The 27,736-nt window shown below is 39.7% G+C and overlaps 1 long non-coding RNA gene across 2 annotated transcripts; it reads right to left on the bottom strand.

Moving 5' to 3' along the window:
• Positions 1-993: 993 nt before the first annotated feature.
• Positions 994-27,134, bottom strand: LOC103350117 (uncharacterized). 2 transcript variants are annotated; one of them, XR_007923968.2, is made up of 3 exons: positions 27,029-27,134; positions 26,640-26,736; positions 994-1,147 (listed from the first exon to the last, which is right to left on the bottom strand). It is a non-coding gene; the product is annotated as an uncharacterized lncRNA (long non-coding RNA). The 2 variants fall into 2 exon arrangements; XR_007923967.2 differs by having other exon boundaries at positions 26,640-27,099.
• Positions 27,135-27,736: the final 602 nt, after the last annotated feature.

The following is a 27,736-nucleotide window of genomic DNA, read 5'->3' as shown; positions in this document are numbered from 1 at the left end:
AAAATGTGGTCCCTTAAAGTTCCCTAGAAATGCTATCTGGGGTGCCACATGTTCTACCAGAATTTGAGGTGCCATACGATTTCACCATGGGCTTATTACTAAATCTCCAACATTAATAAGCCCAAGAGGGTTCTTGCCTAATATTTAGAGAAGAATTCTAAATACCGGCACAGATAAACAAGGCAGCATGGCACTTTTTAAGCTTTCATTTAGTGAGAAAGATGCATAAGAGAGTGAGAGCTTTATTTAAGGGAGAGAGGTGAACAGGGGTTCATACCAAGCACCAGGAACCAGCCTCATGGAAGAGCATCGAGACCTGTATCTGGGCCAGGAAGCCTAGAGCACAAGCGCCCCCCCCCCCCAGCACATGTGCCCTGGGGGCGCGGGGCTACAGCAAGCCCCTCCTGACAAGAGGCCAGGGAAGAAGAGCTGCCCAAACCACACTGTGTCCTGGCTTTTAACCCACTTCCAAAGGGGAGTGGTTAATTAACCTGATTGGCTGGTGGGCACCCAGGTGTAGCCAGGTAGGGGAATGAGGCCACACAGGGGCGTGGTGAAGGCGTGGTCTTCCAGTTCACAAATCTAATCAATTTTAACCTGTATGCCTGCCTACTTCAGGTGCAGGGGCCCAAGCATTTGGGCCATCTTCTACTGCTATCCCAGGCCATAGCAGAGAGCTGGACTGGAAGAGGAGCAACCAGGACTAGAACCAGTGCCCATATGAGATGCCGGCGCTGCAGGCGGAGCATTAACCCGGTGTACCAGGGCACCAGCCCCCCTAGGATGAATTTCTTACCATTTGATTGGCAGCATTCATTCTTTCTGTTTACTTTCTTGACTCTGAAATAAAGCTGTGTCTTACATTTGATGGTGTTTTAAATTCAAAGAAATATTATAATACTGCTCCCTACTAAAAATAATAAAATTAGTTTTAAAATACCTAAATGTATTAGGCAGGGTAAGCTAAGTGTCATAATAAATAACTAGAAGATCTTGACAGTTTATCACAGGTTTAATTGTCACTCATGTTCCAGTCCCATGTGGATCAGAGAAGGGGTGAGAGGAGCTTGCTGCTATGTGGGCCTCTGCTTGTTCTGCCTGGCGGCTGTCTCACTTGTGGAGGGAGGGATGTCCTCGACTGGATTTTCTGAATGAAGTGGAAAGAGAGCACAGAGACTTAGGAACCAGTCCTAGGAGTGACAGATATCACTTGAATTTGTATTCCACTACCTAAACTCAGTCATGTGGCCCAACCTAACTGCAAGTAAGTCATGATATATACTGTAGATATGTGCCCAGGACGAGGGGAAATTGGGTTTTATGAGCATATAAAAATCTCTGCTACATATCTAATGCCACAGCTCCTATCTACAATGAGCATACAATCCAATCTCTATGCTTATTTGGTCAACAAATATGTATTGGATATCTACTGCACGTCATGCCATGATTGGAGGCATTTAAGAATCAATAAAATTTGTATTATTGAAGATTTTATCATCTAAGAAAGGCAATCACATAGGCACATAAATAACCCTAATATAAAATAGAAAGTAAAAAATATCAAAAAATAAGATTATAATGAACTAGAGGAATTGGAGAGATACTTTGGGAGAGAAATGTGTAGACCTGGACTGAAATAAAGAGGGCTTAGATCTTTGAAATGAGCAGAAAGAATGACAGCAATAGGGACAGAGCAGGAGGGCATAGGTTTGAGGGAGATTATGCTCTTTGGGGACATGCATATTATCTCAAAGAGCAGGAGAAACTGAACAGAAGTAGTCTAGAGGTGGGGATTTGAGCAATGTGTCGAGGAGCAGAGGGCATTTTCTTAGGTAACACTTATGTAGGAAAGAATACAAAAAGGAAATGCTCAGAGGCATACAAATTTTCTATCATTTCAGGAGCTGTATGAATGTACTTTTCCCTTTAGCCCCTCAAGCTAAGTAAGATGTGAATAGTCATGCTTCATGGGTGAATCTGCAAAGAACTCACAGTCCTTTCTACCCGGATGCACACACACACACACACACACACGAGTCATGTGTTATACAAGTCTTTCACTCAGTGACCCACATATATATGAAGATGTTCCTATAATATTACAACGAAGTTGAAAAATTCCTATAACCTTGCCACTGCAACATTGTAGTGCGACACATGACTCATATTTGTTGTGATGCTGGTGTAAACAACCTACTGTGCAGTCCATGATGCAGCAGATATGGTTATGTACACCACAAAATACTTGAGAAGGATAGTGCTTATGTTAATGGCTTGAGTTTTCACTATACTATAATTTAATCATTGCAAAGTGTATTCTTTCTAATTATTTTTAAAAGCTTACTGTAAAACAGCCTCAGGCAGGTCTTTCACGAGATAGTCCAGAAGGAAGGAACTGTTATCATAGGAAGTGACAGCTCATAAACGTTTTCAGCCCTGAAGACTTTCCAGTGGGACAAAATGTGGGGGTAGAAGACAGTAATGTTGATGATACTGACCCTGTGTTGGCCTAATGTTTGTTCGTATCTTATTTTTAAGGCAAAGGGAGAATTAAAGGTGTTCCAGGAACCAAGAAAATATCCTTCACAGTCTTGGGTTAAGAAATCACTTGTCAATGAATAAAGAAAATGTGGCAAATACACTAGGGAACACAATTCCACCTTACAAAAGAACATCATGTCTCTTGTAACAACATGAATGAACCTAGAGCACATTGTGTTCAGTGAAACAAACCAGGTACAGATGGATGAATGCTGAATTCTCACTCTTACGTGGAGTGTGCACAAATGGATCTTGCAGAAGCAGAGAGTAAAATGGTGGTTCCCAGAGGCAAGGGGTTGAGGGAGTGGGGAGATGCTGGTCAAAGGACATCACATTTCAGTCATATACATCTATGAATTTGGGAGATTTATATCCATATCATGATGAGTATAGTGAATATGCACTAAATATGTAAGCATATTTAATATTTACATATGAAATACATAGATATAATGTGCAAATTGCTGAAAAAGTAGATTTTAAATGTTCTCACCACAAGAAAATGACAAATAGGTGAGGTAAGGAGTGTGTTAAATAACTTGTGTTAGCCACTGCACAATGTATGCATACATTAGCATTATGTTGTAGACTATAAATCCATACAAGTTTTACTTGTTAAATAAGGCTGGTGCTGTGGCTCAATAGGCTAATCCTCTGCCTGCACCCTGGGTTCTAGTCCCAGTCGGGGCACCAGATTCTGTCCCGATTGCTCCTCTTTCAGGCCAGCTCTCTGCTATGGCCTGGGAGTGCAGTGGAGGATGGCCCAAGTGCTTGGGCCCTGCACCCCATGGGAGACCAGGAGAAGCACCTGGCTCCTGGCTTCGGATCAGTGCGATGCACCAGCCTCAGTGGCCATTGGAGGGTGAACCAAAGGCAAAAGGAAGACCCTTTTCTCTCTCTCTCTCACTGTCCACTCTGCCTGTCAAAATAAATAAATAAATAAATAAAAACCCAAGTTTTACTTGTTAAATAAAATAATTTACCTCTAAGCACAGAACTTGCATGATTTTGCAGCTCTAGTAAGATCACACATCTTCCCAGGGCATTTGATTTTGCATTAGGCTAGTAGTCTTTATTTTAATACATGCTGGCTCTGTTAGTCTTCCTTTAATATAAAGGATATCCTCTCTTTGTCTAACAGTTGTAAAAGCTTATCACTATTTTAGTAACCTTTACAAGTCTGGTTCTATTTAAATCACCTGATTTTTTTTTTAGAAAACTTTTAATTAATATAAATTTTGAAAGTACAACTTTTGGATTACAGCAGTTTTTCCCCCATAACCACCCTCCCACCCACAAACCATCCCATCTCCTACTCCCTCTCCCATCCCATTCTTCATTAAGATTCATTTTTAATTATCTTTGTATACAGAAGATCAACTTAGTATATACTAAGTAAGGATTTCAACAGATTGCACCCACACAGACCCACAAAGTACAAAGCACTGTTTGAAGACTAGTTTTACCATTAATTCACATAGTACAACACATTAAGGACAGAGATCCTACATGCAGAGCAAGTCCACAGTGACTCCCGTTGTTGATTTAACAATTGATACTCTTATTTATGATGCCAGTAATCACCCAAGACTCTTGTCATGAGCTGCCAAGGCTATGGAAGCCCCCTGAGTTCACTGATTCTGATCATATTTAGACAAGGCCATGGTCAAAGTGGAAGTTCTCTCCTCCCTTCAAAGAAAGGTACCTCCTTCTTTGATGGCCCGTTCTTTCCGCTGGGATCTCACAGAGATCTTTCATTTAGGTCGTTTTTTGCCACAGTGCCTTGGCTTTCCATGCCTGAGAAACTCTCATGGGCTTTTTAGCCAGCTTTGCATGCCTTAAGGGCTGATTCTGAGGCCAGAGTGCTGTTTAGGGCATTTGCCATTCTATGAGTCTGCTGTAAAGCACCTGATTTGATATACATCTGTGTTTTAGAAAAAAAAAAAAAAAAGCAGTGTTTCCTTACTATAAACATACTTTGAAGCTGATACAACTGAAATCCCCATACACAGATATCTCTGTGGGTGTGGGGAGCAACTTAGACTAGACTAAGCTATTCGAATTAAGACTTATTCTATGCATCTGCTCTCCCACAATATGGCGCTGAGAAGGGAGTAACAGCTTCTACACAGCTGCCTCCAGTTCAACCAATAAACTTTAGGACCTGCTCCTGATTGGAGGAGAGCAGCGTACTCGGCGTGTGGGTAGCAGAGTTGGGATTGGCGGAAGAGGACTATAAAGGAGGAGAGAGACAACATGCACCAGGAACATCTAAGAGGAACACCTGAGCAGCCCCCGAGAGAGCCGGCCGGCGGTGTGCCGCTCCCCCGCGGAAGTGGGGAAAGTGGCCAGGGGGAATCGCCCTTCCACGGAGGTGGAAGGGACGGTAGCCAACCCGGGAAGAACCAGCAGCAAACCGGGGAAGGGCCGAGCAGACAAAAGAACAGCGCAGGGTCCAGTGTCGTTCCTCCACGAAGACGGGGAGCGACATGTGGGGTGACTGACTTCTTTCTTTGGTTACCAAAAAAGACTAAAAAGATGTCAGTGATCATGAAAGAAATCCCAGTTTTCCCTGTCTCTATGTCACCTTGAAATCCTAAATTTCTTGAGTGGCTACAATTAAACAATATGATTTGGATACCATCAAACATGTTGTTATGGAACTGAAACTGAAAAACAAAATCATCAGATGTACACACCTCTACACTGACTTCCTGACAGGTGCCCTCATGGCTCTGATGCTGATTGGTAGAATTCAGTTCACATTGTTGACAGAGCACACGTTGGGATGGATAAGATATTAACTATTAGGATGTCAAGAAGTGAGGCAGACTGAGTGTTGACTCTGCTAGAAAGTATGAGACATGCTTTACATGCAATTCATTTATTCCTCAAAATAATTCAGTGAGGTAGGCACTATTATCTCCATTTTACAAATGAGACATTAAGACTTAGAGAGATGCTAAATAATTTTCCACAAAGTCAAACGCCAAGCAGATCTATTTGACGAAGCCTACACTGATGCCACTTTGTTGAAAAAGATAAAATGGGTCCTCCCCTCCTTTCCTTATTCCTCCGTTACTTCTTCCCATCCATCTGCTATTTCCCACATTCTTTGCACAAACATAGGATGAATACCTTACCTGTACCAGATTCTGGGCTACAGGTTTTCATAGGCTCATATAGTGAAACCATTAGATAAAGCCACATGAATGTCAAATGTTATCAAAGTAGTCAGACTTCCCTCCAGATACGTGACAAAAACGAAAAACAATAAAAACCAAGCAAATAAAATACCACGTTCCAAACAGTTGTAGTCCAAGTTGAAAACTTTCCATGGTCGGGGATTTAGTTCTTTCAAAGCAGCCAGTTGTTCAAATTTCAGCTTTATTCCTTTTCTTTGAGTATCTGCGGTTACTAGATTTTATCATTGGTGCTCCACTAAAGCCGCCTGAGGAAGAAAGTCAACTTCTCCCCAGAGAGACAGCTTCGGCTCCTGATGGCATGGATAAAATGGCTTGAGAAGGGTCACTTCTGTTTTCTTGATCAGTTTTCAAATCCAGATAGTTTGGCTGCTTGTGTCTCCTTTTTGATGGAGGGGACTGAGATTTCAAAACTGATCTTGTAGCTGACTTCCCAAATCACTTGGGAGAAGAGTTCTCTCGGTCTCCCACCTCCTTTCTTCACGTCTTCCATTTTCTCTTTGCTATCATCAGAAACTGACACAAATTTCCTATCAAACTATTTGCCTCTATTTTAGCCACTGTTTGGCTCTGGGGTTTTTCTCTCTGAAGCTTTGTTTGTTAGCCTGCTCTGAAGGCCTGTATTCTAGCACAACCCCCACCGAAGGTAACTCTCTGTATTCTGATTTATTCAAATCCAATCAGCCAGAGTTAATGAATTCCTGAGGGCAGGAGATCAATCATGTGCTATTTATATTTAATTAATTTCATGTTGCCTCACTTGTCTTTTATAACTACTTTAAAGCATTTGCGAAAAGCTTATTGGTGCTACATTCTTATCTTAGAATAATTTTCCTTATGCTCTTAGGGATTTTACTACACCAAATTCATAAAAAGGTTAGTTTTCTCAGGACTTTGAGGACATGCACAGCCATGATATTTTTATTAGCAAAAGAAGCTACCTTACAAATTTCCTCATTTCTTCCAAGGTTGAATTGATCCCCTCTTTTCTTTTGATACCAAATGAAACTCAGTGGTAACTGCTTATTGCCTATGCTTCTTCACCTGTGTGCTTCTCTCTCTGGACCACGTCCTTTGTCTCCTTGGGCTCAGCAGTATGAATGATGCACAGAGTAGGTACTGCACAAATGTGTTCTTTAGCTTGAAATAATGAATACATGAATGGATTCCAGAAGCCATGAATATTAGAGAACTACAGTATCGGCAATGAATAGAGGGAGACCAGCTGGTTACATATCAAGCAATGGGATGTTTCTGATTAAAGATGTTACAATGCCATATAGACACATGTTGAATAAGGTGAAAGCATGATATAATATATGTACTTAGGCACTAAGATTTTGTCATAAAGGAAAAGAAAGAGTGAGTTGGAGGGAAAAAAAGAATTTGGCAGAAGCATGTTTGCCTGAATATGGAAGAAAGATTGGGATAACACAATTGGGACAGGGAAGATCCTACCTTTTCTTGCGCAAAAAAGTACAGGTTCTTCTTATACACAATACTCTCAGATTTCCTTTGTTTGCCACACTAGTTGCAGATTTTCTTTCTCAAAAAAGCAGAGAGACCATCTGGAGCAGCAGACAACAAACTTTTGTAAAAGGCCAAAATGGTAATTATTTTTATCTTTGCAGGTCATGGCCATATTTATAGAAAATTCTCAACTCTGCTTAAACTGTAGGTAAATGGTTCAATTAGATACAAAATCAGGCTTTGGGCCAGATTTGGCCTGTAGGCATAATCTGCTAACTTCTGATCTGGTGTAGAGAGATCAGTCTGTGCCTCTGGTCCTCTCTCTGCTTAGTTGTGTTTTGATTGCCTGTCCAATAAATTAGTTTCACGTGAAGTTAAGGGCGTTTGGTTCAAAATTAGCAAATCGCAACTTCACTTGCTTACTAAGTTCCCCAACAGAAAACAGAATATTTACTTTCCAATTAGCTATACAATATTCACTCTTCAAATAAATTAACAAACTGTCTGATATCACTCTTTAAGATACACAATATATACCTGAGATCAGTGATTACTTTTTTATGCTGAAGAACTTGGCATATGGTCTTAAATACAATAAATGATGTCTCCCTCCCAAAAGGAAAATGCAATACAAAAAAATTGAATACAAAAGTTCAGATTATTCATAGTACTTTTTCCCAAAGGGGAAAAGGCAAAGGGAAGAACAGAACTTGGGACATCTGAGCTCAGGCTGTGGTAGACACAGACATGGAAGACAAATGAAAGTAGCAGAGAAGACTGATCAGAGGAGAAAATGTACCTGGCTGGCCTCACATTTGACTCAAGGTTGTTCCAATTTGCCTTGAACTCATAAACAGATGCTGAGTGGGAGGCATTATTGCTGTTAATGCTCTTAAGACTCTATGGCTTTTTTTTGGCAAGATTTCTGAAAAAATAAATTTTGACAACAAGTAAAAACAAATGATTTTCACAGGATTATACTTGTGGTATCACTCCATTTGTTGAATTAAAAACTCAGGGGGGCCGGCGCTGTGGTGTAGTGGGTAAAGCCACTGCCTGCAGTGCTGGCATCCTATAAGAGTGCCAGTTTTTGAGTCCTGGCTGCTCCACTTCCAATCCAGCTCTCTGCTGTGGCCTGGGAAAGCAATAGAAGATGGCCCAAATCCTTGGGCCCCTGCACCCACATGGGAGACCCAGAAGAAGCTCCTGGCTCCTGGCTTTGGATAGGCCCAGCCCCAACCATTGCGGGTAATTGGGGAGTGAACCAGCAGATGGAAGACCTCTCTCTCTCTCTGCCTCTCCTCTTTCTGTGTAACTCTGACTTTCATTTAAACAAATAAATCTTTAAAAAATATATAAGGACCAAATCATCGAAGACATTAAGAAAAAATAAATTCATAAAGCAACAGTGAAGTATTATGAAAAAAATAGATGTTGTGAGTCAAGTACAAGAAATGACTTAGAAAACATGAAAGTTTGGGAAATAAAAAATATAACTACTGAAATAAACTCACTATGTCTCTTACTCCTAAAATGTTTTGAATATTTTATCCTCCAAATATTGCCCTTCCCCCTTTGTAAGATATTGTTATTTCCATGAATTTAAAAATAGTAAATATTAACATTAGTTTGAGAGTCAACAGTTAATTAGCTTGCATTTATATTTTAATGTTCCAAACTTTTCACAGGTTCATTGTTTTCTCATGAACTATATGGAGGTGATAATTCACTTAATCCTAGTACCTGAAAATGGCATTTTACCTTTGAATACAACCAAGAATTAACAAACTAGAAGAAAGAACTAGAGATTGACCTATCTTTCAGGAGAGATAGAAAAAGAAATGGAAAATATAGAAAGAAAAAGAAAAAGACTGAGAAACTCCAGCCTACATATAAGAGGAATTCCAGTAATAGGAAAAAGAGGAATAGCAGAGAAGTTAATATTGCAAGACATAATATGTTAGTGTTTTCCTAAATTGGAGACAAAATTTTATTACCACTTAATGCACAATGCAAGCTAAAACAGAAAAATAAAGATAAAATTCAGAATAATAAAACCATAAAGACTACACAGAAAAAAATGTTCATGCTAACTTAGGGAAGGGACATATTTTTTACACACAGATGAAGTTGACAATGACCTTCTCAGAATCAATAATAAATGCCATAAGTTGTAGGAGAGGGAAAATCACTCTCAACATGTAACTTATAGCTAGCTAAACTATCACTTAACAACTAAAGGTAAAATGCCATTTTCAGGTACTAGGATTAAGTGAATTATCACCTCCATATAGTTCATGAGAAAACAATGAACCTGTGAAAAGTTTGGAACATTAAAATATAAATGCAAGCTAATTAACTGTTGACTCTCAAACTAATGTTAATATTTACTATTTTTAAATTCATGGAAATAACAATATCTTACAAAGGGGGAAGGGCAATATTTGGAGGATAAAATATTCAAAACATTTTAGGAGTAAGAGACATAGTGAAAACTTTGAACTTTGTTTAAAAAGATGAATTTAACTAGAATTATTAAAATTTTAATGTTGACACTAAAGGAATAGAAACATAACTATAATTTCTAAACTAACAAAGATGGAGAGAAGAAAAAAAGAGAAAAAGCACAAATGTTATCAATCAAATGGTAAGATAGGAGAGGGTAAAACAAAGCAAAGGACAAATACGTTATAGAGAAAATACAAAATGAAGTAACATAAACAAGTCTAAATGAGCCAGTAATCACAAAAAATGTAAATGGATTAAATAAAACAATCAGAAGGGAGGTGATCCAGTTGTATATTAGAAATAAGTACAGTCTATATTTACTGATGCATCATTTGAAAGGAAGACTTGGAGGAAGGAGAGGCAAAGTCAACAAATAATTTTGGTGCTACTTTTCTTATTTCAGATTTAGATTACTTCAGTATAATGTAGTTTACACAGGAAATGAAAAGCAGTAAGTAAAAGTAGTTAATTGTATTGAATTTTTCACCATATTAGTGTACAGCTCTGCTTTTCAGGGAATTTGGAATGAAAGATACCTAAGCTTATGTCTGGTTGTGACGCTTGGCTTGGTGACCCAGAACAAGATCCATGAAATTTTTATTTTTTTCTTATTTGTAGTGTATTTTAGATAAGCTATCTCACAGCCTTGTGAGTAGAATTAAACTGGATGATGCATCTCAAGAGTTTATTACTGTTCAATATATGTTAGTACCTCTCTTTCTTTCTCTTGTATTTTTAGATGTGCTCTGTTTTTGGAGAAGATGAAAGTTAACATTTGGAATGCTGATTTGCTTCCTCACAGAAGTAAACTACTTCAGTCTCATTAAATCTCAGGCTCCATATGCAGATGTACTTAGAAGAGCACCAGGAAACTCAATACCTAAGAAATGGGATTTTCTAGCTTGCATTTGCAGTAAATTGTTTAACAGCATCTTAGTCACCACTTAGTCCAACTCCTTCAGTTTACCAACAGGGCAAATGGAACACCGAATGTTACATAGAACAATGACTCTTAAACTTTAATTTAAAGATATCGGGGGCTCTTATTAAAACAATAGGTCTGATTCACTATGTCTGGGTGGAGGTTGAGACTCTGCATTTTAGAAATACAAACTACCAGGTGATGCTGATGCTCCTTCTCTGTGGGCCACATTGGAGTTGCAAAGATATAGATGCTGATGGCAAAACAAGCTTTAGAACTTGAATCTTTACTAGACACACTCATGCCCGCCACCATGTCACACCTTAGAAAGTCTTTCAGGGAAGCAAGCAAGAGATTGTTTCTGAAATAGAATCAGGCATGTGATGCTGCGGTATACAGTACAGGAGGGAGTGTAATTTCTATCTGTACCCATCTTGGTTTGTTGATGGCAATCAGATGGCAATGTTATCTATGTAAGTCCATATTGAATTAATCAAGACTTATGAGTGAGGGAAGCATTTAAAAAAATGCCACATCTGAATTCCCCCTCTGTACCTTGCTGCAGACTTCCCTGACAAACTTTGAAATCTTTCTCTAAGTATTCCAGTGGAAGAATAAGTGGATAGCAAAGTATTTTCTTGTTGCCATGACTATAGGTGGGCCTTTAGGACACATGTAGGGACTAAAATCCAAGTTAAAACTTCTTGAAACAAAAGGCATTAGATTGCTGGGTTTGGGTTCAGAGATTACAGCCAATTTTATTTAGGCAATATTCTTTTTCCAAATACTTCTTGCTTCTGGGATTTGAATAAGGCTTTTATACTCTTGGGCTCAATTTCCCTGCCTGTTCTCACACTAATTATTAAAAAAAAGGAAAGAAACACTTAAAATTGTTCTTTAAGTGCTAAGTTCTTAGATTTATGGATTCAATAAAAACATTGCCTCTTCAATTTTTCAGGGCTTGTGCTGATTTATATGGGCTTTGCTGGCACAAAAATTAGATTAAAATTTTTTATTGAATCTTGTCTGAAATGCTTAAACTTGAAGACAGACTTCAAGAAAGAAAATTCATTCTCCCAGTTCTCTCATTGGGTTTGTCTTTGGGAAAACAGATGTGTGTGCATTGAGTAGGTTATTGGTATATCTCTGGATTTATCCAAGTCTGGCTGGCCCATCAGGCAAAGAGATTTCTTATCCCATTCATAGTTTCACCAGAATTGTCTATTCTGCTTGGTTTTTGAAGTTGTGCTGACCTGATTACCATCTCTATAGACAAGGAGTTGAGTTTTTCAGGGTCCCAGTTGTTGAGCTGATAGCCTTCAGACCTCCTTATAAGTGACAGAATCATCAGAGATCTTTAGTGAATTTGGAGGAGCTTGTTTGTCAGAGCTCAAAATTCAGATCTCTGACTTGCAGTTTCCTGCAGCTCTCATCACAGATTTCTCTGCTTGGTCATGATTTTCTTCATTTGAGCTCAGTTTGATCTCCTGCAGCCCAGTAGTGCTTCGTGCATCCAGATGAACACGGATTCAGGAGGACAATTAAATAGCTGAGAACAATGAACTCAGGGATCTCAGCCTTTCCTCTTTGTTTGAATTCTAGAATTCTTCTGGGCTTCACTTTCAGGATGATCAAAACCCTTTGGTTTTCACCTTCCAATTGCAGACTACCAGCAAAGTGTGGAATTGGTTTCATTACCTTGTGAGATTGCTGGCGACAGTGATTCATGCAGGGATGGTTATTTGCTTCCTGTGATTTTCCTCCATGTGCAGGTAGTTATATAAAAAAAGTTATTTTCAGATATGTCCTGAAATAACATCACCTCTGTTGGGTTGCCTAAGGTAATAGGACAGTGAAGGATGAGGGCTTGGGGTAGGGGGCTTGGTCTTGTATCAGTGGCAGTAGAAAATGCTGAAATGTCAATGGATATGTTGGAATAGACATGCGTAGGAAGCAGTGCTGTAATTCCTTGAACTAAAACAATGAAACATGGCAATCACGTATTATCTAACTGGGTGAATTGGTAGACTGTGGTAGTTCTGTAAATGTGATTTAATTAGTATTTGACTATCAAAGAAATATTTACCATGACTATTATTCAGCTGAAATTTTGATGCTTATTCTTGTCTTTCACTGCAATGGTCTCCCGACTCCACCTCTGTGAAGAATTCTCCCTAGTGTCTTAGCTCATTCAAAAGAGTGAAGACTAGACTTTTGAGAAATGTAATTTTGAGCAGGCAAATTGCACATACTTTTGGGGTGCTAATTGGATTTTAAATATTAAACTGTTGCTTGAGGGGCCTGTGCAGTAGTGTAGTGGGTTAAGCCTCCAGCTGCGGCACCTGCATCCCACATGGGTACCAGTTCATGTCCTGGCTGCTTTTCTTCTGATTCAGCTCTCTACTGTGGCCTGGGAAAGCAGTAGAAGATGGCCCAAGCCCTTGGGCCCCTGCCTCCAAGTGGGAGACCTGGAAGAAGCTCCTAGTTCCTGGCTTCAGATTGGCTCAGCTCTAGCTGTTGCAACCATATGAGGAGTGAATCAGTGGATGGAAGAACTTTCTATCTGTCTCTCCCTCTCTCTGTAATTCTACCTCTCAAATAAATAAATAAAATGTTAAAAAAAAGTTGCTTGAGCCTTTGTGAATGCATACTACTAGTGAGTCAGAAATTGCTTTTAAAAATGAATATACACCTTCACCTCTCAAATATATAGGTTTTCCATCCTAACACAAGTGAATACCTCAATTCATAAGTGTCCAATACATTAATTTAGTGAACCTACACTGAGATTGGTTGTCCCTGTAAATTTAATCAATCAATAAGTGCTTCTTTGTGTATGTTTCTTTCTTTCTTTTCTTTTTTTTTCTTTCTTTTTTTTTTTTTTTTGACAGGCAGAGTTAGACAGTGAGAGAGAGACAGAGAGAAAGGTCTTCCTTCCATTCGTTCACCCCCCAAATGGCTGCTATGGCTGGTGCGCTGCGCCAATCTGAAGCCAAGAGCCAGGTGCTTCTCCTGGTCTCCCATGGGGTGCAGGGTCCAAATACTTGGGCCATCCTCCACTACACTCCCGGGCCACAGCAGAGAGCTGGCTTGGAAGAGGAGCAGCCGGGACAGAATCCTGTGCCCCGACCGGGACTAGTCTTTGTGTGTGCCTCTTACAACCAGCCCAGACGCCCTGTGGGTAGCAGGCTTCTAGAGGGAATGACCAGCTCTTTAGATGTTCTGGTGCAGTCTCACTCTCCTCACCTGCGTGCCAGCTGGGGTTCTACGTGAGGGGTTAAGAAGCCTTTGTGAGTTAGGTGACAGCTTTCTCTTGGGCATGGTCCTGGGGTTCTTCTTTTTGTAAAATTTGTTTCTTTATTTCTTTATATTTGAGAGAGAGAGAGAGGTTTTTTTTCCTTTTGCTAGTTCATTACCCAACAGGCAGTACTACACCCCGCTTCAGCCCTGAAGTTCTTCTGAGAAACAATGGGGCAGTGCCCCTGGCTGTGGCCAACAGTCTTCTGTATCAGAGTAACTATTTTTCAAAGCTCATCTTTGCTCAGTTCATTTTCAGGCTTAGATTTTATTACTGAGTAAAGCACAAATATCAGAAGCAGCACAGGTTTACTATGCTGAGAGGATATTACTGACAATCTCCTGAAATAGCGTGACTCCCCTCCATTTATTTCCAGGCATTATCAATTGGATGTTTCATACTAATCAAGGAGGATATGATTTCACTGAGGAGCCAGTTGGTGCTACTGTCAGTTTTCCCTGTGTATGCTTCTATCATCTTTTTAATTTGATGGTAGGAAGATTTCTCCAGACTCTGAGTCAGAATAAGATCCAGGAAGAGGTGACATGATCTATATTCTTAATTTAAGAACTTGTTTCTAATGATCAATATCTGCATCAAAGGTGTAGTTTTTATGCCTTCAGTTTAAATATAGATCAAGCAGCTCCTTGCACACATCTTCTCCATTTTAAACACTTAATTTATTATACTTTTTATTTAAAGCTTGAGACTAGGGACCTATTAGTTTATAAAAGAAAATGGATTTTTTTCAAAACCAAATTTGAGTGCTGCTGGGAGGAGACAGCAAATTGAAGCTGAAATTGGATAATTTGGCTACTAATCCTTCACCTGAATGATAAGGTAGGTGTGCTCATTTAAATAATTGTTACATCAGATTTCCACAGCACATCTTACTGGTAATGAGATAATTACTGGTTCACTGATAGAGCCAACATAAAGGATAGAGGTTTAAGTTCTCTGTGCGAACTTTAAATCTACACTGGTTTTGGAGGACAGAGAAGAGCCACCCTAGAGACTGGGGAAGGTGTTTTGTGTTCACTTTGTCATGAATTTAAGCCAGATTGCCATGTATCAGACATTTGGTACTTTACACAACATAATGAGAGAGGCAATCTTCTTAGTTTAATGTCTCGATTCATATTTAGGAAGCACTTTCCACATGCTAGCCACTGTGCTAAGTGAAGGGGCTCAGCTACTTTTTGTAAATGCCCCATACCATGTAGCATTAGCATACAAGCAGTCCTCCTCACTACTCTTCTGTAAGCACCAAGTCTCAGGTCTGGAAAATGTCTCTTGTGCTACTTCAGTTTGCCTTGTTTTGATTATCTGTGGTGGATGTTTGCACCAGTCCTCTGTATCCTTCTACTCTGCCTTCTGGTTGACCATCATCTGCTCCACCCCACACCCTTCAAAGTTTCCTAAATGGTGCTCTGATGATGGGCCGCCCCCACTTCGGGAGGGGATTGTGGGTTTCTGGCTGTGGTTGCTCTGCTTCGAGAGGGCATAACATAACCTGGGATTCAACAGAAATCTTATAATGAACTAAAAGATTCATGGTAGCTCTCTACCCTTGTTAAATAAATGAAACTTCTTTTCTGAAAGGAATACTTTACCCTTATTGAACGACTCTTTCGGTATTGCTGAACCATGGAAATGAAATGAATCAAAGGTGAGGATTTACTTCTTGAAGGAATTGCCTGGAGGAAGAGGAAAAATGCTTCCCCTCATGCGACTTGCTTTTCAGTGTGGTCAGTGAAGATCTTTGCAACGCCACAGAGCAGGAAAGAGTTCTCTCAATGATTTTCTCTTATTCCTAAGTTCCTTGACCAGTTGCTTTGTGATGCTCAGAAAAGTATGACTTTTCTAAATTGCCAAAATGCACCCTGTACCCTGTCCTTTTTTTCCCTTCCTAGTAACAAGTTGAGGTATGTGGTTGGATTAAAACACAAGATTATATAGCTCATTTTCACTATTACCTGTAAAGGTTGAAGGGAATGAAAAATATAACTAGAATTTCCCAGTTATTTTATCTTATATGAGCCTGCAATCAAAGGAAAAAGAGGATAAGTAGAAAATAATTATCTTTACTAACCCAAAATCCTATGTGTTTGGGAAATATAATTTTTGGTACTTTTACTTATTAATTGGAAAGTCAGAGTTACACAGAGAGAGAAGGAGATATGGAGATAGAGGCCTTCCATCTGCTGGTTCACTCCCTAATTGGCCGCAATGGCCGGAGCTGTGCTGATCTGAAGCCAGGAGCCAGGAGCTTCTTCTGGGTCTCCCATGCAGGTGCAGGGTCCCAAGGACTTGGGCCATCTTCCACTGCCTTCCCAGGCCATAGCAGAGAGCTGGATGGGAAGTGGAGCAGCCAGGACTCAAACCAGTGCCCATATGGGATGCCGGCACTGCAGGCAGTGGCTTAACCTGCTACACCACAGCACCGGCCCCAGGGAAAAATAATTAAAACTGAAACCTTCCACCAGCCTAGAAAATCTCTCTACAAAGGTAATAAATAAAGAAAATCATTTTTTTTTGGATAAGGGTTAAACTACAATGTGATGTACATCACAGGAAATCCACTAAGAAATTATGAAGACAAGGCGAAATCTAACTCCCTTAACCCGAACAATATAGCCCTCTGTATGTATGTTCTTACAACATGTGACAACTACCCTCCAGGAAGAGGACTGACAACACCATTTTCACACATAATCCATGCTAACTTTGCCTAGTAATTGGGATGACCATCTGTGTTAGTTAGTTGACTTTATCCAGAGGAAAAACAAAGTTTCTCATGCTTTTATGACAAGAGGTTATTTTGCGATTTGGAGCAAGTTGCCTACAAAATTTAGGTTCCTGCCTTCTCATGGCAATGTGGAGACAGGGGTGTTCACATTTAAAAGGGATGGATCTCAGGTCCTGGAGAAAGACATTCTTGGGTCCTAAAGCTGAACAAAGACTTATCTAGTCTTCAAAAGGATGTATATACATTTCAAAAAGACGAAAAAGTACTCACAATTGTGTTTTAGGGTAAAAGTTACAAGAAAAGGGAATAGAGGATAATCTCTTCCCCATTTCCAACAGAGGAAATGAAGCCTCTAACTTTTAATTTGTATTTGTTCTTCCGTGTGCTGCTCTGCAGAACAGTCATTATTGGGTTTCACAATCGGCTGCTAATAAAGTCTAGTGTGTCAATGTTTATCTTTGAGTATTGAGACCATGTGCAATATTTATTACTGTAATGTTGATGAATGTATCTAGTCCATGAGCCAAGCTCCCTGGAAATTGCTGTTCTTTCCATAGCACAGGCTTCCTTGCTACTGAGTGAATGCGGCCATTTGGGAGACTAGGGATTTGGTTTTTGTATTTTTGTAGATGCCTTGTCATTGCTATAGCTTGAATGTGGTTTCTCTCCCACTAAGACTCCTGTTGAGGCTTAATTCCCTAATGTAATAGTATTGAGGATAGGGCCTTGAAGAGGCATTTGGGATCGTGTGGAATCTGCCTTCTTGAATGGATTAATGTTTTTGTTGAGAGACTGGGTTATTTCTCATGACATTGAATTAGGTCTTGAAGGACTAGATTCGTTACTGAGAATGCGTGGTTATAAATCAGGTTCAGCTCTCCCTTAGCTTGCTCTCATTCTTCTTCCCATTGGTGTAGTCTCCCCCAAGCCCACTATAATCCCTTTTTCTCACACTCCTACTGTGTGGTAGCACCCACAATACTGTAACACAGACATTGCCAGATGCTAGCACTGTGGTTTTTGGACTCTCAAGTAACAAAGATAATGAGCCAAATACATCTCTTTCCTTGTAAATCACTCATTCTTAGATGTTTTGTTACAGTAATACCAGATGTACTAACACAGTCATAATTCAATGGTTTGCCTAACTTTTAAGATTCTTAATTTTTTTTGACAGGCAGAGTTAGACAGTGAGAGAGAGAGACAGAGAAAAAGGTCTTCCTTCCATTGGTTCACCTCCCAAATGGCCGCCACAGCCAGTGCGCTGTGACCGACGTGCTACACGGATCCGAAGCCAGGAGCCAGGTGCTTCTCCTGGTCTCCCATGTGGGTGCAGGGCCCAAGGACCTGGGCCATCCTCCATTGCACTCCCGGGCCACAGCAGAGAGCTGGACTGGAAGAGGAGCAACCGGGACAGAATCCAGCACCCCAACCAGGACCAGAACTCGGGGTGCTGGTGCCACAGGCGGAGTATTAGCCTAGTGAGCCAGGGCCCCAGCCAAGAATGGTTTTCAACACCAATTACACATTGCACTCACTAATGGAACCTTTATAGAACAGCAACTTCCAAGACTCCACCTTCAGAGATTCCAATTCAGTTGATTTGTGGAAGACTCAAGCAACATTTAAAAATCTTTTGTGTGATTGACATTAATAAGCTGCTCAACCAAGAATAATTATTTTTTATTTGCAAGCAGATGCCATACTCATCTACATAGGGACTTCACAAAGTTAATAGGAAAATGGAATGAAAGATTTATTTTGGTGAAAATTAATTTGAAGGCCAGGCCTCATGGTGTAGCTGGCAAAGCTACCACCTGTGATATATGTACACCAGTTTGTGTCCTGACTGCTCCACTTCCCATGCAGCTTCTTGCTAGTGACCTGGGAAAAGCAGCAGAAGATGGCCCAAATGCTTGGACCCCTCCCATTCATGTGGGAGACCCTAAGAAGCTCCTAGCTCCTGGCTTTGGCCTGGCCCAGCCTTGGCTGTTGTGGCCATCTGGGGAGTGAGCCAGAAGATGGAAGATCTTTCTCTGTCATCCCTCACATTCTATAGCTGAGATTTTCAAATGAATGAATGAATAAATAAATAAATATTTAAAAATTAAAACCCATGCATGGCAGTATTCAAAATGTGGGGAACTTCCACTTACTGTACCCTTCACTTATCAGAGAGACATCTTATAGAGGAGATTATGTTTTCATCTGCCACCAGCAATAACTATAAATAAAAGCTATATATTTGAATCCTCAGGACTGTGCAAAGATTTTTGCTCAATCTTTATTCAGTGAGTGACAACTGCCCAGTTATTGGTCATTTTTTTAAAAAAGTCCTCATGCTCAAGTAAACTTGAAACACTGTGCATTATACCTCCTGTGTACCAGCATATTAAGGCCTTGAGAAGGCTTGAGTAAGAAAACCTGTTGACCTTTAATGTAACATTCTCCAAATTTTTGAAAGCAGGGATCCCTTTGTACACAGCTTTGGAGCTTAAGATCTGTATTATACATGTTGTGGAATACTTGTGATGCCTTAACCCTCTCCACCTGCATTATGGATTCCCATCGTGTTAACTAGTACCATGATCTATTGGTGTTCTCCAAGACCAAAAAAAGAGGAGTTGAACTTAGGAAAATAGGTGGGATGAAAAGGAAGGTAATGCTAATTTAGGAGAGAGAGAGGAAACACACACACACGCACACACACACACACACAGATATCTAGAATAAAAATGGAATTAAAATGAAAACCCAACCAAGGTATATTATATTTAACCAAAAATGTTTTATGTTTCATCTAATCTAGGGAGAAGGAAAGAGAGAATGAGGTACCAGGCTGGCTTGTTACAGAGTTTCTGATTCCTGCTCCACTCATAACCAGATGTAATCTAGTCTTCAGAATGCAAACACTGCTCAAAAGAATTGTAATGAATGAGAGCTGATCTTGCGATAAATATTTTTCAAGTAGTTAGTATAGAGAAAGAAATGCTAATTTCTTTATGATGAGTCTAGAAAAATTTCTTGGATTCCCCTCTAGGACGTTGTTATGACCCACATTTTATTAAAAATAATCTTGTTTGGGTAATATCGTTTTATCTCTCAGCTACCTGTTACCTACTTAAATTTTATCAAAGCCCAAACTCAACTAATTATAATCTGGCTATAACTGGGGAGCCTTCCTTCATTATTCCACATTTAGAAAAATGAACACCGAAGGAAGATGATGAGAAGGATTTATGAGATCTGCAATAATTCCAGCATCATGGATTTGGTTTCCAAAGTGCTTTCATGTTGTATATCTAATTTGATACAGACTGGGTAACTGTGGTTATCTTAGCTTGCAGGTCATAAAAGTTAAATGATTCACCCAAGATCACATTGCCATGATAGCTTGAACTGTAATTCATTCCCTCGGGCTCTAGATTCTATCTTCATTTCAATATACAACTATGTGCACCTTTCTTTACTATGCCTTTATCTTCCACAATACATTTATGTTAAATATTCACAGAAAAGTTGTCAGGTAATAGCTGAAGTTAATGGTTATTGAAAACGTACTATGTCCTAGGCCCAGAACCTAAGTTCTCTACATAGCTGTTTTACCCAGTCCTGACAATCAATATTCCTATGGAAGAAGTGCTGTTTTTAATTTTTATTTTAGTAATGAGGGTCTAAAGCTTAAAGATCTGTAATTAAGACTGAGATCTGCCGGACACTGGAGTCCATGCTACTGCTGGGTTGTTGTTTGTGTTAGTTTTCTATTGCTCATATAACAAATTGAGACAAATTCAGTGCTTAACATGACACAAGTTTCTACTGGTGAAGAGTCCTACACAAGTCTCATTGGTCTACCATCAAGTGGAGGCAGGACTGGATTCATTCCGGAGGCTCTAAGATATACTTCTGTGTTTTTTCCAGCTTTCAAAGGCCAGCCACCTCTCTTAGCTCCTGGTCATTTTCATTCTTCAAAGCGGTGTGATATTTCTACCTATTTGTGTTTCTATTGTGTTCCTCCATTTTCCGCATTTAACGACCTTAGTAATTATATCAAGCACACCTGGGCAATCTGGGCTCTGTTTCCTATAGTGGAGTCTGCTAATTAGCAACATTACTTTTTCTTTGCCATGTAATCTAGCATATTCACAGATTACAGAGTTCAGGACATTGCAGTCTTCATGGGGGCATTACTCTACCTCCCACACTGTTCCTTCTATATATACAGATAGGAAAATGCAGAGAACAGTACTGTGTTTACTTTGGTAGAAAATAGTATCAGAAAATTTTAAAAAGACTTTCAAAAATAAATATGTAAGCAAAAATGAAGAAACAAGGACGCATTACTGTAAGGTCAGGTACTGTGGTGCAGCAGGTTGAGCCACTGCTTGGAACACACACATCTTACATCAGAGTGCCTGGAAATACGTCCTGCCTGTTTTCAGTCCAGCTTCCTGCTAACATACACCTTCGGAGACTGCAGGTGATGATCTAACTATTTAGGTCCGTGTCACTCACAAGACCTGGTTGGGGTGCCTGGCCCTGCCTCAGTTGCTGCAGGCATTTGGGGAGTAAACAATGATCTCTTTCTCTGTGTGTTTCTCTATCTCTTTGCCAGCCTGCCTTTCTAATTAATTGATTAATTTTAAAAGTATGATTTTGATAAAAACAACCTGGATTTTCATGTTAACTATGCAGTTCACAGTCTTTTCACCTGCATAGTAAAATTATAATCCTTGTAGACAGTCTATAAAGTTAACTAGGTAGGACAGTTACAGTTAATTAATCCTCCTGCTACCCTCCTCTTCTTGCTTTCTTTTTCTCTGCACCTCCTTTACTGCTATTGGTTTACAAATGTTTCTCCTAAAATAAATCATACTTTTCATGATTGCTAAAAATTACAATTTTAATCTAAAATAACTATATTAAAGATTTCCACAGCTTTCTATTACTTTGTAGTTTAATTGTTAAGGAACTCTGTAGGAGGAATTCTAAGTATCATTTGCAGATGGCAAGTCCTTGAGCTGGTTTATCTAATAATAAGAGAAAAATGAGAAGAAGGGATATAGGAGAGTGAAGTTGTTAAAAAAAAGTAGGCATTTATTAATAAAAAGCACCATATTGAGTGTTTAGTATGTGCCATCACTATTCACAGCTCTTGGGATACAGTAATAAACACAACTGTCAAGAGTCTTTTTGTGGAGTGCTTAGACATCAGTTTTTGAGAGGAAGAGATAGAGAATGGACAAATGAGTAAGTATGAGTTTTTAGCAGAGATAAATGCTAGGAATTCTAGTAAAAGCTGCCATTTAACATGGGGTGGCCAGAAAATACCTCAGTGCTGAGGTAATAAGTGATTATATACCTGAAGGAAGCAAGAGACAGAGCCACGTGGCTGGATGGGGGAGGGCGTTCAGCCAGAAGGAATAGCAAACCCAACGGCCTTGTGTCATATTAAAAGAAGAGCAACTGAATTGTTTTAAATGGAAAGAAAAAGTGAAAAATATTAGTAAAACAAGGAGTAAAAAATGATCAGAGATGTGGTAGGGAACACCCGATAGGCAAATATTTGGGGAATTTGTTTTTATTCTGAGCGAGATGAGGATCCACTGGTGGATTTGGGAACACAGAGATAATGTAATCTAAGCTTAGTTTTTTTTTTTTTTTTTTTTTGGACAGGCAGAGTGGACAGTGAGAGAGAGACAGAGACAGAGAGACAGAGAGAAAGGTCTTCCTTTACCATTTGTTCACCCTCCAATGGCCGCTGCGGCCAGCACACTGCGGCCGGCGTACTGCACTGATCCGAAGCCAGGAGCCAGGTGCTTCTCCTGGTCTCCCATGCTGGTGCAGGGCCCAAGGACCTGGGCCATCCTCCACTGCACTCCCGGGCCACAGCAGAGAGCTGGACTGGAAGAGGGGCTCTGGCACCCCGAGTGGGACTAGAACCCAGTGTGCTGGCACCGCAAGCGGAGGATTACCCTATTGAGCCGTGGTGCCAGCCCCTAAGCTTAGTTTTGAAAGGATTGCTCTAGCTGCTGCAGCTGAGGAAGGAAATGAAGGAGGAGGAAGAGAGATCAATTAAGGAACAAATAAAATAATCCAACCTGCTGATAGGAGTAAGGTGGAGAAGGAGTCAGACTGAAAGTATATAAAGGTTACAGATGATGGAGAAGTGTGGTATGACAGAAAAGGAAGACTGAAATACAACATCAAGGTCTCTAACCTGAGCAACTGAAAGGATGGAGTTCTTTAGGTGAATAAGCCTAGGGACAGAGCAGGCTTGAGGAAGAAAGTAAAGATTGTGTTTTTGGACACAGATGCTCAAGTAATAATATCAAGCCAGCAATTTAATATGCAACTTTCAACTTCAAAGCTGAAAACAGTGGGAATCATCAAAAGACTGTCTCCTGGAGTGCATCAATATTTAGAGGTTTGATAAAGGAGGAGAAATCAGCAGAAGAAATTGAAGAGGGGACAATGAGATAAGAAAAGGAAGAATTGGGGCCAGCACTGTGGTGTAGCAGGTAAAGTCACTGCCTGCAGTGCCAGCATCCCATATGAGCGCCAGTTCAAGTCCCGGCTGCTCCACTTATGATCCAGCTCTCTGCTATGGCGTGGGAAGGCACTGGAAGATGGCACAAATCCTGGGCCCCTGCACTTACGTGGGAGACCCAAAAAAAGCTCCTGCCTCCTGGGTTCAAATCGGGGCAGCTCCAGCCGTTGCAGCCACCTGGGAAGTGAAACAGCAGATGGAAGACCTCTCTCTCTCTCTGCCTCTCCTTTCTCTGTAAATCTGACTTTCAAATAAAATAAATAAACCTTTTTTAAAAAAAAGAAAAGAAAGAATCAAAAGAGAATAAAGACTAGGAAATGAAGTGAATAAAGAGTTTCCAGAAGGAGAACATGAAAATGCAGCTGGTATGGGCTGAAAACTGACTGTTGGATTTAGCAATATAGAGATCTTTGATGATCTTGACAAGGGTTTTTACCACATCATAGTAAAGACACAATTGAATGGAGGAGCTCAAGAGTGGTGGAGAGAAAAGAGGTAGAAACAGCAAGTAAAGTCATCCTGTAAGAATGACTCCTATAAAGAGGATCCGTAAAACGGAGTAGTGGAAGGCATCATGGGTTAAGGGAACTTTTTTTAAAACTGGAAGAAATCATGACATATTTGTATGCTAATAGGGAAGAAGTAATAGAGAAATTGATGATGCACATGAAGGTTGAAAGAAAATTGCTGGAGCAATACTCTTGGGAAGGTGAGAAGGCATGGGAAGCAGCCCCGGAAAGCACTGGCCTTCACAGGACCATGGAGAGCAGCCAGGAGAAAGGTAAAGGATGTGAGCACAGATACAGATAGGTGGGTGGATAGGGTGAGGCCATTTAATGTCTCAATGAAATGAGATGCAAGCTCATCACCTCAGAATGAAAGAAAGGAGAAGGACTGTAGGAAATTTGAGTGAAGAAAGAATGTATCGTGGAGGAGAACAGGAAAGTGAGTAACTAGTGAATGCCCCTGGGACTGTTGGTCAAATCTGAGCAGGCTTCTGTGTTTTTCTCTAGCATCCTCCAGAAAAGAAGATTAAAAATCAATCATAATATTTGAGTCTATAATGTATTTAAATTTGAAAAAAATACCTCCCTCTCTGGATCATAATAAAGTATTATAAATGAATGGCTGGGGACATTTGCACTTTCAGTAGTTAGAAGAAACTCTTTTGAATACCTGATGATTTAGTAGTAGAATTTGAGACTTCAATAATAAAGTTCACGGGGAGATATTTTTGGAGAGTGAGTCCAACTGCAGTATCTCAAACAGCAGTATATTGTTATCAATTGATGCATGAATTTGCAGTTTATAAATAAGCGGTTGTAATTTCAGATATTTGCTTCTTGACAGAGGCTATTAGTTAATGTCAGAGTGAGCATGCCACTTAACTGCTCTAGGAATAAGAAAACAATAGGAACAAGGAAAGGTTTAAGGGGGGTAGGATGGTTGTAAATCTTCTTTGTTGCTGTCTTGTGGCTGTCTTTAAAGCCATGATTCATTTCCAGGGTTTCTCACCAGAGAAAATGATAAAACCCACACTGATTCCCAATATTTTCTTTTGTAATTATTTGTCCATATTACAATAGCAGGTTTCAGCACTTTTGGTAAAATGAGAGTATAGTGGAGTCTTCGTATCCAAGATACTAATTGTGGTCACTGCTTCCCTTTAATAAAGACAAGGAGATTTCTTTCTCTCCCTTAAATGGCAGAGCTAACCTTATAATCTGTCATACCTTTGCCAAGGCAAGGAAATTCTGAAAGAATTCTTCTGACACATTTTTCTAGAATACTGGAAAAATAGTGTATAAAGAACCAAGAGAAGCTGACATAAAGTAAAGACAGCTTACTGTTCTGTCTTTCCCTGAATTGGAATGCTATTCTATAAGAAACTCCATTTTATTTTCATGTTCTCCAGGGAAGAGAAGTACAGATTGATTAAACTAAAATGAAAAATCTCAAATGATTCTTTTACACAATTATTCTATGCCAGAACTTATAGGGTAGATGCAGAAGTCCAAAGAGTAGTTGAGGGGCATGACCCTGCTTCCTGACTGAGGTTAAATGGGAACCTTGAATTCTGACTTGATTATCCCAAAAAAGAAGCTCAAAAACAAAATGCATAAAATAATGCAATGTAAAGATACAATTGTGTTTTTTACCTTTATGATTTATCAGTTTTTCATACATCACTAAGAGTTATTATGTAGTCTCTTATTTATTTATTCGTCCTACTCGGCAAGCATTTATTAAATATATGTATGGTATAAGACTTTGTGCTAGAAGCTGAAATTATAGAGTAGTCAGCAATGGTACTTTCCGTCATACAGCACATGGTCAAATTTTCCAAAATACTCAACAGTATTCAGTTAAATAAGGTCCCCTTGAAAGTTTATGTTGACATTTAGAACCTCAGGATGTGATCTCACTTGGAAACAGAGTCTTTACAGAATCATCAATTCAACAACAGATCATACTCCATTAGAGCAGACATTAACCCAATGTCTGGCCTCCCAATAAGAGGCAATTTTTGGCACTGGAACACACAGAAGGAAGCAAGATAGCCATGTGAAGACTGAGGCAGAGATTGGAGATAAGTTTCTATAAATCAGTGAATGCCAAGGATTGCTGACAACCACTGAAACTAGGAGAGTCAAGGCAGGACAACTCTTCAGAGCCTTCTGAGACAACATGACCCTCCCCACACCTTATTTCAGATATATAGCCTCCAGACCCTTGAGACAATAGATTTCTGTTCATATAAACCACCTAGTTTGTGGTAATTTGGTATGACAGATCTGGAAAACTAATTCAGATATTTATCCATTTTGCTGTATCTACACTAACTTACTGATCATGATGTTCTTTCCTCTTCTTTCTTTTGTGAAATCAAACTGTTTGAGCAGGGAAAATTTCAAACAAGTGCTCTGTTACCAGTGGACATGAAATGCTCTACGGAGGGACAGGCATTTTCATGCAGTAGTTAAGTTGCGGCTTGGTACACCACACTCCACTTTAAAGTCCTGGCTTATGTATTCTGATCCAACTTTCTGCTAGTGCACACCCTGGGAGGCATTCATTGATGGCTCAAGTACTTGGGTCCCTGCCACCCACGTGAGACCCATACTGAGTTCCAGGCTTTTGGCTTCTGCCTGGCCCAACCCAGGTATTTAGAGAGTGAATCAGCAGATGGAGAATCCCTCTCCCTCTCCCTCTCCCTCTCCCTCTCCCTCTCCCTCTCCCTCTCCCTCTCCCTCTCCCTCTCCCTCTCCCTCTCCCTCTCCCTCTCCCTCTCCCTCTCCCTCTCCCTCTCCCTCTCCTTCTCTTCTTGTCTTCAAATAAAATGAAAATAAATGAAATGCCCTATGGAACCCACTTATTCCTTTTTTTTCACTCACTTTAATCCAGTGCTTTTGTCTTCATTCAGGGCTGGCGTTTTCTTCTTTTAAAGTACATATATGAGACAGTTGTCTTGCTCTCATACTGAATGTATTTCTATGGCAGAAATAAAAGCTGTCAGTTGAAGACTCTAGAAACTAAAGCCATATTTTTTAAAAACCAAACAGCAGGTGAATGGTTTATAATTCTTCCCTGATTTCAAATACTTTTTGTGAGAAGGAAAGATGGGAAGAGAATGATATCACAGCTTCTTAAAATCAAATGAAATTTCTACTTGGCCACGTCTTAATAAACAGAAGCCAGCTAAGCCATATTTCTTTTATCTGCACAAAATGAATGGCATTTCAATCAATAGATCCAACAGCAAAGAGCAAGCCATGGTACGTACAGCTGCCAATGTCAAATATAGCAAGTACTCAAGAATACATTGGCAGGGACAAGTTTCGTGCAAATGCTGTTTCGTGAAAAGAAAATTCTCATGGTAATTGTTGGTGACCATGGAGATCATGTTCTAAATTAATGTTGTACCATTATTGATTTGGAGATAGGAAATGCATGTATTCCAAAAGCTCATTACCTAGCAACCACTGAGGTAGAGTCACCCAATCTGAAATAGCCTTTCTCTAGAACTATGGAGGTCAAATGACAGGTACTGTTTATTGCATTTGGTTTTTATATTCAAAAATAAGCCTGCATACAATAGAATACTTATGAACATTATTTTCAATCCTGTCCAAAACTAGATTCTTTTACAAAGTATTGGAAAGAGCATAAAAAGACTTACCTAGGTGCTTAGGAAATGGAAAAAATAGAAATTATGTGCTTAGGTTAGATGATATTTATCTTCTTCAAGAGTAAATCTTCTTTATTCCTTTTTTTCATTATTCTTCACTTATACTTCTCTCTGTGTGTGTTCCTTTCAATCTCTCCTCTCTCTCTCTTTCTCTTTTTCTTTGTTTTCAAGTCTAGTAATGTATAAAACCTTATAACATATACATACAGAACTATACAACCAAAACAATCTATTTTAATGTGGGTTTATTTTTAACAGATATTTCATTCTGAAATAAGTCCCTAAGATAATAATGCTCAAAAT

This window comes from Oryctolagus cuniculus, chromosome 7, assembly GCF_964237555.1.
Source record: "Oryctolagus cuniculus chromosome 7, mOryCun1.1, whole genome shotgun sequence".
In the NCBI taxonomy this organism is placed as follows: Eukaryota; Metazoa; Chordata; class Mammalia; order Lagomorpha; family Leporidae; genus Oryctolagus; species Oryctolagus cuniculus.
The sequence above is the reverse complement of the archived record's forward strand: the minus strand, read 5'-3'. Positions and strand labels throughout refer to the sequence as shown.